At 36.0% G+C, this 14,862-nt stretch overlaps 1 long non-coding RNA gene across 1 annotated transcript in view; it reads right to left on the bottom strand.

The window, feature by feature from the left end:
- The window catches only part of LOC309620829, a 443,526-nt gene that overhangs the window by 271,183 nt on the left and 157,481 nt on the right, over window positions 1–14,862 (bottom strand). The window lies entirely within an intron of this gene.

Below are 14,862 nucleotides of genomic sequence, written 5' to 3' on the forward strand. Positions count from 1 at the left end.
TGGGGGTCCGGCAATGGGAGGAGGAATTCCTAGAGAATCAGACTTTGAAGCCTAGTGGGATTTGATTGCAGGACTTCGACAGGACTGGGGTAAACAGAGACCACACCCTTGGAGGACACACACAAAGTAGTCTGTGCATCAGGACCCAGGGGAAGGAGCAGTGACCCCAGGGGAGACTGAGCCAGACCTACCTGCTAGTGTTGAAGGGTCACCAGCGGAGGCAGCGGGTGGCTGTGGCTCACTGTGGGGATGAGGACACTGGTGGCAGAGGTTTTAGGGGGTGCTCCTTGGTGTGAGCCCTCCCAGAGTCCACCATTAGCCCCACCAAAGAGTCCAGGTAGGCTCCAGTGTTGGGTTACCTCAGGCCAAACAACCCACATAGAGGGAACCCAGCCCCACCCAACAGCAGTCAAGTGGATTAAAGTTTTACTGAGCTCTGCCCACCAGAGCAACAGTCAGCTCTACTCACCACCAGTCCCTCCCATTAGGAAACTTACACAAGCCTCTTAGATAGCCTCATCCACCAGAGGGCAGACAGCAGAAGCAAGAAAAACTACAATCCTGCAGCCTGTGGAACAAAAAACACATTCAAAGAAAGATAGATAACATGAAAAAACAGGGGCTATAAACCAGGTGAAGGAACAAGATAAAACCCCAGAAAAACAACTAAATGAAGTAGAGATAGGCAACCTTCCAGAAAAACAATTCAGAATAATAATAGTGAAGATGATCCAGGACCTCGGAAAAAGAATGGAGGCAAAGACCGAGAAGATGCAAGAAATGTTTAACAAAGACCTAGAAGAATTAAAGATGAACAATAATGAACAATGAACAATGTAATAACTGAAATGAAAACTACGCTAGAAGGAATCAATAGCAGAATAACTGAGGCAGAAGAACGGATAATTGACCTGGAAGACAGAATGGTGGAATTCACTGCTGCGGAACAGAATAAAGAATAAAGAATGAAAAGAAATGAAGACAGCCTAAGAGGCATGTGGGACAACATTAAACGTAACAACATTTGCATTATAGGGGTTCCAGAAGGAGAAGAGAGAGAGAAAGGACCATAGAAAATATTTGAAGAGATTATAGTCGAAAACTTCCCTAACATGGGAAAGGAAATAGTCACCCAAGGCCAGGAAGTGCAGAGAGGCCCATACAGGATAAACCCAAGGAGAAACACTCTGAGACACATAGTAATCAAATTGGCAAAAATTAAAGACCAAGAAAAATTATTGAAAGCAGAAAAGGAAAAATGACAAATAACATACAAGGCAAGTCCCATAAGGTTAACAGCTGATTTCTCGGCAGAAACCCTACAAGCCAGAAGGGAGGGGCATGATATACTTAAAGTGATGAAAGGGAAGAACCTACAACCAAGATTACTCTACCCAGCAAGGATCACATGCAGATTCGAAGGAGAAATCAAAAGCTTCACAGACAAGCAAAAGCTAAAAGAATTCAGCACCACCAAACCAGATCTACAACAAATGCTAAAGGAACTTTTCTAATTGAGAAACACAAGAGAAGAAAAAGACCTACAAAAAGACACCCAAAACAATTAAGAAAATGGTCATAGGAACATATACATCAATAATTACCTTAAACGTGAATGGATTAAATGCTCCAACCAAAAGACACAGGCTTGCTGAATGGATACAAAAACAAAACCCATACATATGTTGTCTACAAGAGACCCACTTCAGACCTAGGGACACATACAGACTGAAAGTGAGGGGATGGAAAAAGATATTCCATGCAAATGGAAATCAAAAGGAAGCTGAAGTAGCAATACTCATATCAGATAAAATAGACTTAAAAAAAAAGAATTTTACAGGAGACAAGGAAGGACACTACATAATGATCAAGGGATCAATCCAAGAAGAAGATATAACAATTATAAATATATATGCACCCAACATAGGAGCACCTCAATACATAAGGCAACTGCTAACAGCTATAAAAGAGGAAATGGACAGTAACACAATAATAGTGGGGGACTTTAACACCTCACTTACACCAATGGACAGATCATCCAAAATGAAAATAAATAAGGAAACAGAATGTTTAAATGACACAATAGACCAGATAGATTTAATTGATATTTATAGCACATTCTGTCCCAAAACTGCAGATTACACTTTCTTCTCAAGTGTGTATGGAACATTCTCCAGGATAGATCACATCTTGGGTCACAAATCAAGCCTCAGTAAATTTAAGAAAATTGAAATCATATCAAGCATCTTTTCTGACCACAATGCTATGAGATTAGAAATGAATTACAAGGAAAAAATGTAAAAATAAAACACATGGAGACTACACAATACATTACTAAACAACCAAGAGATCACTGAAGAAATCCAAGAGGAAATCAAAAAATACCTAGATACAAATGACAACGAAAACACGACAAACCAAAACCTATCCAATGCAGCAAAAGCAGTTCTAAGAGGGAAGTTTATAGCTATACAAGCCTACCTCAACAAACAGGAAAAAATCTCAAAAAAACAATCTAACCTTACACCTAAAGGAACTAGAGAAAGAAGAACAAACAAAACACAAAGTTAGCAGAGGAAAGATATCATAAAGATCAGAGCAGAAATAAATGAAATAGAAATCAAAGAAAACAATAGCAATGATCAATAAAACTAAAAGCTGGTTCTTTGAGAAGATAAACAAAATTGATAAACCATTAGCCAGAATCATCAAGCAAAAGAGGGAGAGGACTCAAATCAATAAAATTAGAAATGAGAAAGGAGAAGTTACAATAGACACCACAGAAATACAAAGCATCCTAAAAGACTACTACAAGCAACTCTATGCCAATAAAATGGACAACCTGGAAGAAATGGACAAATTCTTAGAAAGGTATAATCTTCCAAGACTGAAACAGGAAGAAGTAGAAAATGTGAACAGACCAATCACAAGTAAGGAAATTGAAACTGTGATTAAAAATCTTCCAACAAACCAAAGTCCAGGACCAGATGGCTTCACAGGTGAATTCTATCAAACATTTAGAGAAGAGCTAACACCCATCCTTCTCAATCTCTTCCAAAAATTGCAGAGAAGGAACACTCCCAAACTCATTCTATGAGGCCACCATCACCCTGATACCAAAACCAAAGATACTAAAAAAAAAAAAGAAAATTACAGACCAATATCACTTATGAATATAGATGCAAAAATCCTCAACAAAATACTAGCAAACAGAATCCAACACCACATTAAAAGGATCATACACCATGATCAAGTGGGATTTATCCCAGGGATGCAAGGATTCTTGAATGTACGCAAATCGACCAATGTGATACACCATATTAACAAATTCAAGAATAAAAACCATATGATCATCTCAATAGATGCAGAAAAAGCTTTTGACAAGATTCAACACCCATTTATGATAAAAACTCTCCAGAAAGTGGGCATAGAGGGAACCTACGTCAACATAGTAAAGGCCATATATGACAAACCCACAGCAAACATCATTCTCAATGGTGAAAAACTGAAAGCATTTCCTCTAAGATCAGGAACAAGACAAGGATGTCCACTCTCACCACTATTATTCAACATAGTTTTGGAAGTCCTAGCCACGGCAATCAGAGAAGAAAAAGAAATAAAAGGAATACAAATTGGAAAAGAAGAAGTAAAACTGTCACTGTTTGCAGATGACCTGATACTATGCATAGAGAATCCTAAAGATGCCACCAGAAAACTACTAGAGCTCATCAATGAATTTGGTAAAGTTGCAGGATAGAAAATTAATGCACAGAAATCTCTTGCATTCCTATACACTAATGATGAAAAATCTGAAAGAGAAATTAAGGAAACACTGCCATTTACCATTGCAACAAAAAGAATAAAATGCCTAGGAATAAACCTACCTAGGGAGGCAAAAGACCTGTATGCAGAAAAGTATAAGACACTGATGAAAGAAATTAAAGATGATCCCAACTGATGGAGAGATATACCATGTTTTTGGATTGGAAGAATAAATATTGTGAAAATGATTATACTACCCAAAGCAATCTAAAGAGTCAATGCAATCCCTATCAAATTACCAATGGCATTTTTTACGGGACTAGAACAAAAAATCTTAAAATTTGTATGGAGACACAAAAGACCCCGAATAGCCAAAGCAGTCTTGAGGGAAAAAAACGGAGCTGGAGGAATCAGACTCCCTGACGTCAGACTATACTACAAAGCTACAGTAATCAAGACAATATGGTACTGGCACAAAAACAGAAACATAGATCAATGGAACAAGATAGAAAGCCCAGAGATAAACCCCCCCACCTATGGTCAACTAATCTATGACAAAGGAGGCAAGGATATACAATGGAGAAAAAACAGTCTCTTCATAAGTGGTGCTGGGAAAACTGGACAGCTACATGGAAAAGAATGAAATTAGAACACTCCCTAACACCATACACAAAAATAAACTCAAAATGGATTAGAGACCTAAATATAAGACTGGACACTATAAAACTCTTAGAGGAAAACATAGGAAGAACACTCTTTGACATAAATCACAGCAAGATCTTTTTTGACCCACCTCCTAGAGTAATGGAAATAAAAACAAAAATAAACAAATGGGACCTAATGAAACTTCAAAGCTTTTGCACAGCAAAGGAAATCATAAACAAGATGAAAATACAACCCTCAGAATGGGAGAAAATATTTGCAAATGAATCAACGGACAAAGGAGTAATCTCCAAAATATATAAACAGCTTACACAGCTCAATATTAAAAAAACAAACAACCCAATCCAAAAATGGGCAGAAGCCCTAAATAGACATTTCTACAAAGAAGACATATGGCGGCCAAGAAGCACATGAAAGCTGCTCAACATAACTAATTATTGGAGAAATGCAAATCAAAACTACACTGAGGTACCACCTCACACCAGTTAGAATGGGTATCATCAGAAAATCTACAAACAACAAATGCTGGAGAGGGTGTGGAGAAGAGGGAACCCTCTTGCCCTGTTGGTGGGAATGTAAATTGATACAGCCACTATGGAGAACAGTATGGAGGTTCCTTAAAAAACTAAAAGTAGAATTACCATATGACCCAGCAATCCCACTACTGGGCATATACTCAGAGAAAACCATAATTCAAAAAGACAGATGCACCCCAATGTTCATTGTGGCACTATTTACAATAGCCAGGTCATGGAAGTAACCTAAATGCCCATTGACAGACGAATGGATAAAGAAGTTGTGGTACATATATACAATGGAATATTACTCAACCATAAAAAGGAACGAAATTGGGTGATTTGTTGAGACGTGGATGGATCTAGGGACTGTCATACAGAGTGAAGTAAGTCAGAAAGAGAAAAATAAATATTGTATATTAACGCATGTATGGGGAACCTAAAAATATGGTACAGATGAACTGGTTTGCAGGGCAGAAGTTGAGACACAGATGTAGAGAAGAAACGTATGGACACCAAGGGAGGAAAGCCGCAGGGGGCTGGGGATGGTGGTGTGATGAATTGGGCGAGTGGGATTGACATGTATACACTGATGTGTATAAAATTGATGACTAATAGGAACCTACTGTATAAAAAAGTAAATAAAATAAAATTCAAAAATTTAAAAAAAATAAAAAGAACCTCAGTGAAGGCTTGCTTCAGAAATTGTGCACAATGACTCATAGGAATTGGGAAGAATTATGCTAACAATTTGCCAATGATGCTTTTGTTCAGATTTATATCCAAACAAAAGAGAAGCGTTTGATAGTTCTTTTAATGATACCAAGTCCTCTCCAAAATATACACAAAGGAAGAGTTTGTGTAGCTTGGATGCAGTTGTAGTTTGGACAAGTAGATCTCTAAATCAACAGAAAAGCAGCACCTCTCTTGAGAAAGTCCCCAGAGACATCTTACATGCTAAGCCTGTTAAGAAGGAAGATTATCATTAGTGTCAATAGACATAGGCAACTTGGGCAACAGATGTAGTTGATCCACAAGAACTTTGGCTTCCAACAACTGTCTTAGTTATACCCAGCTGTGCATCTGCCAATGTTAATACATCATAACACAACCTGCTATTTACTTTTCTTACAATGATGGGGATTTAAGAGGAAGATGAAAGGTGAACCAAGACCTATGAGGTAATTTAGAACTTTCTTGAATTTAAACTTTCTCTTTTTCTTTCCTATTATGTAGAATTTTTGACAAGATAACATGATACCCAATTGCAGCTAGAGTAACCATTTGCTGCCAGATTAATATTGGGGAATAAAATCATTTGCTGAGTTTCTTGTTTATAGTATTTGCTAATGCCATACAGAATCATTTGATAGAAATTAGACAAGAATATAATTTGTGGCGGGCTTCCCTGGTGGCGCAGTGGTTGTGAATCTGCCTGCCAGTGCAGGGGACACGAGTTCGAGCCCTGGTCTGGGAAGATCCCACATGCCACGGAGCAACTGGGCCCGTGAGCCACAATTACTGAGCCTGCGCGTCTGGAGCCTGTGCTCCGCAACAAGAGAGGCCGCGATGGTGAGAGGCCCGCGCACCGCGATGAAGAGTGGTCCCCACTTGCCGCGACTAGAGGAAGCCCTCGCACAGAAACGAAGACTCAACACAGTCATAAATAAATAAATAAATAAATAAAACGTGAATTTCTAAAAAAAAAAAAAAAAGAATATAATTTGTTAGGCAGTTATCCATTTTTAATGGTCTGACTCTTTCACATAAGGATGATCTATCAGGTAGTCTTAAAAAGAATAAACAGCTAAATATAAATAAAGCATCATAAACAGTCCTCCAAAGGAAGTAAGATTTATGATAATCCTGCTTAACTGAAAAGAGAGAAAAAAAGAGAGAGCAAAAAATCCCTTGCCCTTCTACCAACCCATACCATTACTTGTGTGTGTGTGTTTAAAATCAGTGAGAATAAGGTCGACAGCTCTTTCAGATACAAGACGTGCCGCTCTCAGTTAGAGATGTTTTTCCGATTCGGTACTGCTTATAGTTGGTAGTGTGTGGTTCCTTGCTAAATCAAAATAGAAGTGCAGAGCTGTATGTTAATGAAATGAAGGGTCCTAGGTTCTGTCATATGCCTGTAGAGTCGTTCATATTTTGAAGTCTATGTAACATTTTGATGTATTTGCTTTGATGCAGCCATTACCAAATAATGTGAAAAACAGTCATCCTTATCTCTTCCCTGAACCTTGCTCTATTCCTGAGCTTTCCCAACCCAGATCCTCACTGTAAGAGCTGCTGGTAAGGAACAAGGTAAAACCCTGAGATGGACTCTGGGCTCCTGCCATACTCATTTTGGACGAATAATCCCCCTTATGCTTGTAAGCGACCCTACAGTTTTCTATCCCTTTTATAAGAAATTCAACATTAAAAAAAAAATAAAACACCTACAATTGTTTTAGGAGATTAACTTGGAGCCAGGTATATTCCCTCATGGGTGTAAAGCTATACAAGGTGTCTTTAGGAGGAAGGAAAAGAAGAGCTTTGATAGTATAGAGGAGCTGCATTAATGTCTGTAGATCCCAACTTCACTAAAAGCTTTTTGCAGACTGATGTAATAATCATTCTTTTAAGATTCATTCCAACAGAAGGCATTGAAGTATTTATTTCGGTTAAACGTTATGAAATTACTGTTTTTGTAGGTGAATATGACTTAATGTTGGCAATTTCATATGGTTCAACCTCAGAGTTAAACTCCTCTACCCTATCTCACTTTAGCATACTGGACAAAACATGGGTGCTTTGACCAGACAGAACTGGAAGAAAATTCCAGCTCTACCAAGTATGTGACTTTGGGAAAGTATCAAAGTCTATCTCAACTTTAGTTTCTTTTTCTGTAAATTGAGGAGACTAATTCCTATTTCATAATATGGTTGTGTGAATTGAGGACAACATGCCAAAAGCACTCTCTACAGTGATTTCAGTAAATAGTAACCCATAGAGATCATTTTTTTTTTTCAAACTTGGAGTACATCAGTATATGGATTCTTTTTTTTTTTTTTTTAATTTTTGTTGGAGTATAGTTGATTTACAATGTTGTGTTAGTTTCTGCTGTACAACAAAGTGAATCAGTTATACATATACATATATCCACTCTTTTTTAGATTAGTTTCCCATATAGGTCATTATGGAGTAACGAATAGAGTTCCCTGTGTTATTCAGTAGGTCCTTATTAGTTGTTTATTTTATATATAGTAGTGTGTACATGTCAATCCCAATCTCCCAATGTATCCCTCCCCCCCTTTCCCCCTGGTAACCATAAAATTGTTTCTACATCTGTGACTCTATTTCTGTTTTGTAAATGAGTTCATTTGTACCATTTTTTTAGGTTCCACATATAAGTGATATCATATATTTGTCTTTTTCTATCTGACTTACTTCACTCAATATGACAGTCTCTAGGTCCATGCATGTTGCTGCAAATGGCATTATTTCATTCCTTTTTATGGTTAATATTACATTGTATATATGTACCACATCTTCTTTATCCATTCCTCTGTCGTTGGACATTTAGGTTTCTTCCATGTCCTGGCTATTGTAAACAGTGCTGCAATGAACTTTGGGGTGCACATATCTTTTCGAATTATGGTTTTCTACAGATATACGCCCAGGAGTGGGATTGCTGGATCATATGGTAACTCTATTTTTAGTTTTTTAAGGAACATCCACACCGTTCTCCATAGTGGCTGTACTAGTTTACATTCCCACCAACAGTGCAAGAGGGTTCCCTTTTCTCCACACCATCTCCAGCATTTATTGTTTGTAGAGTTTTTTGATGATGGCCATTCTGACCGGTGTGAGGTGATACCTCATTGTAGCTTTGATTTGCATTTGTCTAATAATTAGTGATGTTGAACATCTTTTCATATGCTTTTTGGCCATCCAGAGAGATCATTCTTAAAGTTAGCATTATAAAAGTCATAAGGAAGCTGTTGACACAGGAAGTAGACTAGTGGTTGCCTAGGGCTTGGAAATTTGGGGGAAAATGTGAAGTGATTACTAATAGATTCTTTTAGGGTGACAAAAAATGTTCTAAAATTAGACTGTGGCTATAGTTACACAACTCTGTGAATATACTGAAAAATCATGGAATTGTACACTTGAAATGGGTGAATTGTATGGTACATGAATTATATCTCAATAACACTGTCTTTAAAAAGTCATAAAGAGGGACACATAGAGAAAGAGCAAGAGCTTCAAACTATTTGGATAAAAAATGTTTAGACTTGGCTTTCGCAAGGCTCATTTATAGGATTTACACAATCAAACAAACCTCTGAGTTCTTCCTGAATTAATTCAATTTAGCATGAGACAGTCATCACGAAGCATTATTTCTAATTGGCTATTTCTGTTACTGGCCACAGGGGAAGGGGTTGTTGTTTATTGCTATTCTGCATCTGGCAAATATCTAGTTTTGATGTAACAAATGTCATGAAGTAAAGATTTATTTCAAGATTTACTTCAGAGTTGAAGAAAAAGCTACAATTGACAGACTGGCTGTCTCACATCTCAGGCCTCCCAGTGCTTGGTGCATAGTCATATGAATAAGAAAACTGTGTTCCCCAACACTTGCTCATTCTGATTGCACAAACGCAACGTGAGTCTGGTTTTGAACGGCAGCGCATCTTGGACAATGTTCAATCACCACACAGAGTCTGGGCAATGTAAAGAGCAGAACAGGGAAGCCTAAAAAGACAGCATATTAGTAACTTGCCCAGATGATCAAATTACATTTTCCTCTTCTAACTGTTAGACATTTACAGGGACACAATTTGGGGATGGCTTTGGGTCCTATTTAATCCCTATGTAGAAACTAAGCATCCGCTAATAGAGGGCCAGATTCTTATACAGGGAATTTTATACATAGAGCATTATTGTATGCAAATCTGGACTGAAAGGGATTCCAGTTTTGAATACTGCATTATGATACATTTGTAAATAGTTCATCCGGTTATGGATAATTTTTTTTTACCCAAAAGTATTATGCAGTGAATTGGTTTTTCCCCAACCATCTATGTAATTTATGCATAAAATAAAAACAGTTATCAAGGATTGTAGGTCAGTAGGTTCATCTTTATTAGCATATCACCTTCTGAAGATGCAATATCTTGCTGTTTCAATATGTGTGTGTGTGTGTGTGTGTATGTTTAGATCAACAGCACCTATAAGTCACATCCAGAATTAAATAACAACAATAAAGTGTTAGACTGTAGCCAGGCTACCAGCAATGAACTGACTCCAAGGCCAATGCTAGCAGAACATCTGAGTAGATGACAGCAATGAGGGTCAGATCAATGCAAAGTTGTGAAATAGATGATGCCTTTCTTTAGTACTTTTCCAGCCTATTTGCTCCCAGGAACCCAGTGCCTTATGATGTCTTCTGGGTACTCAGAGCCTGACACTGCTAAATATCATGGGAACCAATTCTGCTAGGCGGCCTAGTGCTCTGGATCTTTTTTTTTCTGGTCCCTTCCATTAATATTTCCCCATTCTGTATATCCCACTCTTCAGTCGTATTCTATTTTATGGCTAGTCTGATACAATAATTCAACTGAGGAGTTAATGCTTTGAAAGAGTTCTATATTTTGCCCTTTCCAGGAAGCATCTGTATTTTACCAGGGAATTGTAATGTCTTGAATTACAGTTAATTCAGTCAAGGAGAATATTTGTGCCCCTCAAATAATAGTGTATAGATTATGGTTATCTTTTTAGTTTGGATAAACGAACAAGATTGAGATATATATATATATATATATATATATATATATATATTTATAAATTAGATGCCACATGAAGAGGGGATGCAATCAACAAGGATTTAAGATCTGCTACAAGGACCTAGAAAAAGTAAGTCTTGAATAATGAAGCTTGCCTTTGGACTACAGGTAAATATAGGAGCAGAAATATCAACCAACAGTGAAAAAATCAAAAATGGGGTAGCATCTTTGAGTATTCTAGAAAGTACAAAGGAACCTATACATTTAGATAGGCTCTACAAACATCAGCTATAGCCACAAACAAATGACTTGTCACAGAAGTGGGAAGAAGAACTTCAAGTCATTGGTCTTCTGAGTCATAGCCTTTTTGAATATAGATAAACAATATCTGTATGGCTTGTAATTTATACATGTACACAAACAAATGTATTAAAGGGCACATATCTCTACATTAGTAAGCTTCAGATGTATCAATTATACAACATTTAGGACTTCAAACAATTTGCCCTCTTGTCATTTTGCAACTGTGAGTTATTTATAGATAAAAGCATTTACAATTGAATGGGGAAGAAAGAGACAAGTATGTGATAGAAGCAAAGTCACATGGTTTTCTTCCCTATTCTTTATCCCAAAGGCATAAATTTATCTTTCTTGAATGTCTTCTCAAGAGAAACATTAAATACCCTAATTTCGTGGAATTACCAGAAGAAAATTAAAAGTTAAATTAAATATGACATTAGATTTTAAAGATTTGCCTCTTGGTATTCTGTCCCAACATTCCTATCTGAGTTTTCCAGGCACTTAGTTCTCCTTGACCCAATGGTAATCAATCCATTCTAAGTGTGTCACTAAGCTTTGGAGAAAGTCATTTGCTGAGTACTATCACTGCTATTACATGCTACATTTTTCGGAAAGAGTTTCTATGGTTGTATCAGAGTATACATGTCCTTCAAATTTCTTTTCATTTGAAAATGTCAGAGCAGTGACAGATATAAAGGGTGGCAGGAGTGTAACATGGGGGTAAATTCTATGACAATAGTTAAATAAAGCCAGAGGCAATTGTTCCAGCTTTGAAGGCGAAGAGAACAGTTATTAAAATAAATATGGTCAGAGAAGTAAGAAGTCATACTCCCATTAATAAGAACTAGATAGCATTTTTTCTTCTTGGCTAAACAATAAAATTCCATAAGCATAAGTGGCACTGCCTCTCTGTTCCCCTGACTAATTGGCAGAGTATTCTGCTGCATTTGTAAGTTGTTCTCAAATTGCTCATTAAGGTCACATTTTATTGGTATTTTTGGCTTACTTAGCAGATATCTCATCAATCAGATCCTATATGTAAATAGGTGTGATACCAGTGCTACTAATGGGCTCAGAAACAGAAAATTCAGAAAAGATCAAGCAGAAACAATTAGGAAGATGAAACTTTGGTTATAGGGTTTGGCACATAAAGTTGGATTTAAAGTTACCATAGGAACTTGAGTTACTGAGAAGCAGATGACACTGTACTCCATTTTCTTCCAAGACTGAGTGGTTGGACAAAGAAAGAATGGCAAAGATAAAGTTCCCACTGTTGTCCCTTTAAATATTAGTTTGCTGGCTTTCCAGTTCTAGTAATGGTGAAGAACCTTGTAAACTAACCCTCACTCAGGCAATAGTTATGAAATCTATGTTTATGCAGCTTTTACCCTGAAATACTGCCAAGAACATGAACTGTGGGGCAGCTAGAAATCAAGCAGAAAGCGTGGCTTGAGGAGTCAAATAATGGAATTCTAGGATATCAGTTCAGTGGGAAATTAAAGGAAGAGATTCTGATAAAAGGGAAGTTACAAAGAGAGAGAGAGAAAGTTCCCAAATCTGCATATAAACTCCCCTCACATTCTTGTATAATCCATGAACCATGCATTTATGGGGGATACTTCAAAGAGCCCAGGAAAAAGAAGAGCCAGGAGACTGAAAACACTGTATAGATATTTCAGCAGATAACCATTGCAAATAAGACAGAGTTTGGAGTTTTAGGGGGGCTTCATAAATACCTGGGTCTTACCACTGAAACCCTAGAAAGACCATGCCTAAGAGGTAAAAGTTATGTTACAATATTAAAGCATTCATCTTAGGACAAAAGGAAAAAAAAGTTGAAGGACAGTCACACTAATTGAGCATAAAAGCAAGCCTCCACAGGTTCAATTTGATCAACAAATAACTTACAACAAATACACTTCAGAGGAACATAACAGAATCCAGGGACTCTACAATGAATTATCTAAAATGTTCAGTGTAAAAATAATAAAAAATTATAAAACCTGCAGAGTAACAGGAAAATTTGATCTATAATCAAGAGAAAAAGCAGTTAGTGGAAAAGGAGTTCTAGATGACCCAGATTATTGAATTAGCGGAAAAAGATTTTAAAGCAGCCATTAAAATATGCTCAAGGTCTTAGAAGAAAAGATTGTCAAATTGAGTGAACAACTGGGAAATCTCAGTGAATAAATAAAATATACTTTAAAAACTAAATGGGCATTTGATAATTTAAAAGTAAAATATCAGAAATGAAAAATTCACTTAAGAGTTGATTGAGAATAATAGAAGAAAAGGTCAGTGAAATTGAAGATATGTCAATCAAAATTATCCATATGAAGAAGAGGAAGAAAGATTAACACAAAAATGAAGAGAATATCAGTAACTTCCAAGACATTATTAAGCATCTAAAATACATGAAATTAGACACCTAAGAGGAGAGAATAGGGTGTAAAAAATATTGTTAAAATAATAATAATAATAAAAAAATAATAATTTAAATATTTCTAAATTTAGTTAAACATACAAAAGACAAGCATTAACTTACAGATCCAGGAAACTTAGCCAACATAAAGTAGGATGAATTTAAAGCAAACCACATCTAGGCAGTTCATAGTCAAATTATGAAAAACCAAAGATATTACATTGAAAGCAGCAGGGAAATAAGACAGATTACATATAGGGAAAAAATGATATGTTACAGCTAACTTCTCACCAAAAGCAATCGAAACCAAAAGAAAAAGAAATCACATCTTTAAAGTGCTGAAATAAAACAACTGTAAACCCAGAATTCAATATCCAGTGAAAATATTCTTCCAAATGAGGGTGATATAAAGATATTTTAAGATAAACTGTTACCAGACTATCTAAGCTACAAGAAATGCTATAGAAAGTTCTTAAGACTGAGGAAATTATACTGGATGGAAACTCAGATCTACAGGGAAAAAAATGAAAATCATCAAGAAGGGTAAATATAAGGGTAAATTTTAAAAATATTGTCTTTCTCCAAAACACTGCATTGTTGAATTTATAACTTATGTAAATACAAAACATATGATAATAATAATACAAAGAGTGGTGAGTATATGAAATTTTAACTTTCAAGGTATTTATTTTTTACATGAATGGGTACAATATTTACCCTAAATGTACTGTGATAAGATTAAGATAGGTAGTCTAATCCTTAGAGCAGCTACTAAAATGGCACTAGAAGGTATAATTAAAAATCTAATAGAAGAATTTAAAAAAATTTTTAAAATTATTGAATTAACCCAAAGGAAAGTTTTTCATGAGAAGGTATTGCTTAGTCTATTTACATTTCATGTAATATTGATGTAGTTAGGTTTAAATCTACCATCTTGCTGGTTCTTATGTATATTTTTTGTTTCTGTGATCCTCCTTTATTGTCACCATTTGGATTATTTCAATAATTTATACTAGATGAGAAAGCAAGGCACAACTTTATGTGGTCTTCAAGAGCCACACTTAAATATAAAGATGTATATATATCAAAAATAAAAGAATATAAAATATATACAATGTAAATGGTAAGCATAGGAAAGCTGAAGTGAAGTGATTATAATAATATCAAACAAAATAGAATTTAAGAAAAGAGGAATTATTGACAAAAAAAGACATTTATCTTGTTTCGATGTAGTAACATCCTCTCTCAGTAAGTGAGAGAACAACTAAATAAAAAATTAGTGATCTGAAAACACTATCAACTAGCTTGCTCCTATTTTTATAACACTTCACCTCACAACTGAAGAAAACTCATTCTTTTCTTGTGTACATGGAACTTTAAGCAAGATAGATAATATGCTGGGCCTTAAAATAAATCTCAATACATA

Source organism: Balaenoptera borealis (genome assembly GCF_965194805.1).
Source record: "Balaenoptera borealis genome assembly, chromosome: X".
NCBI lineage: Eukaryota > Metazoa > Chordata > Mammalia > Artiodactyla > Balaenopteridae > Balaenoptera > Balaenoptera borealis.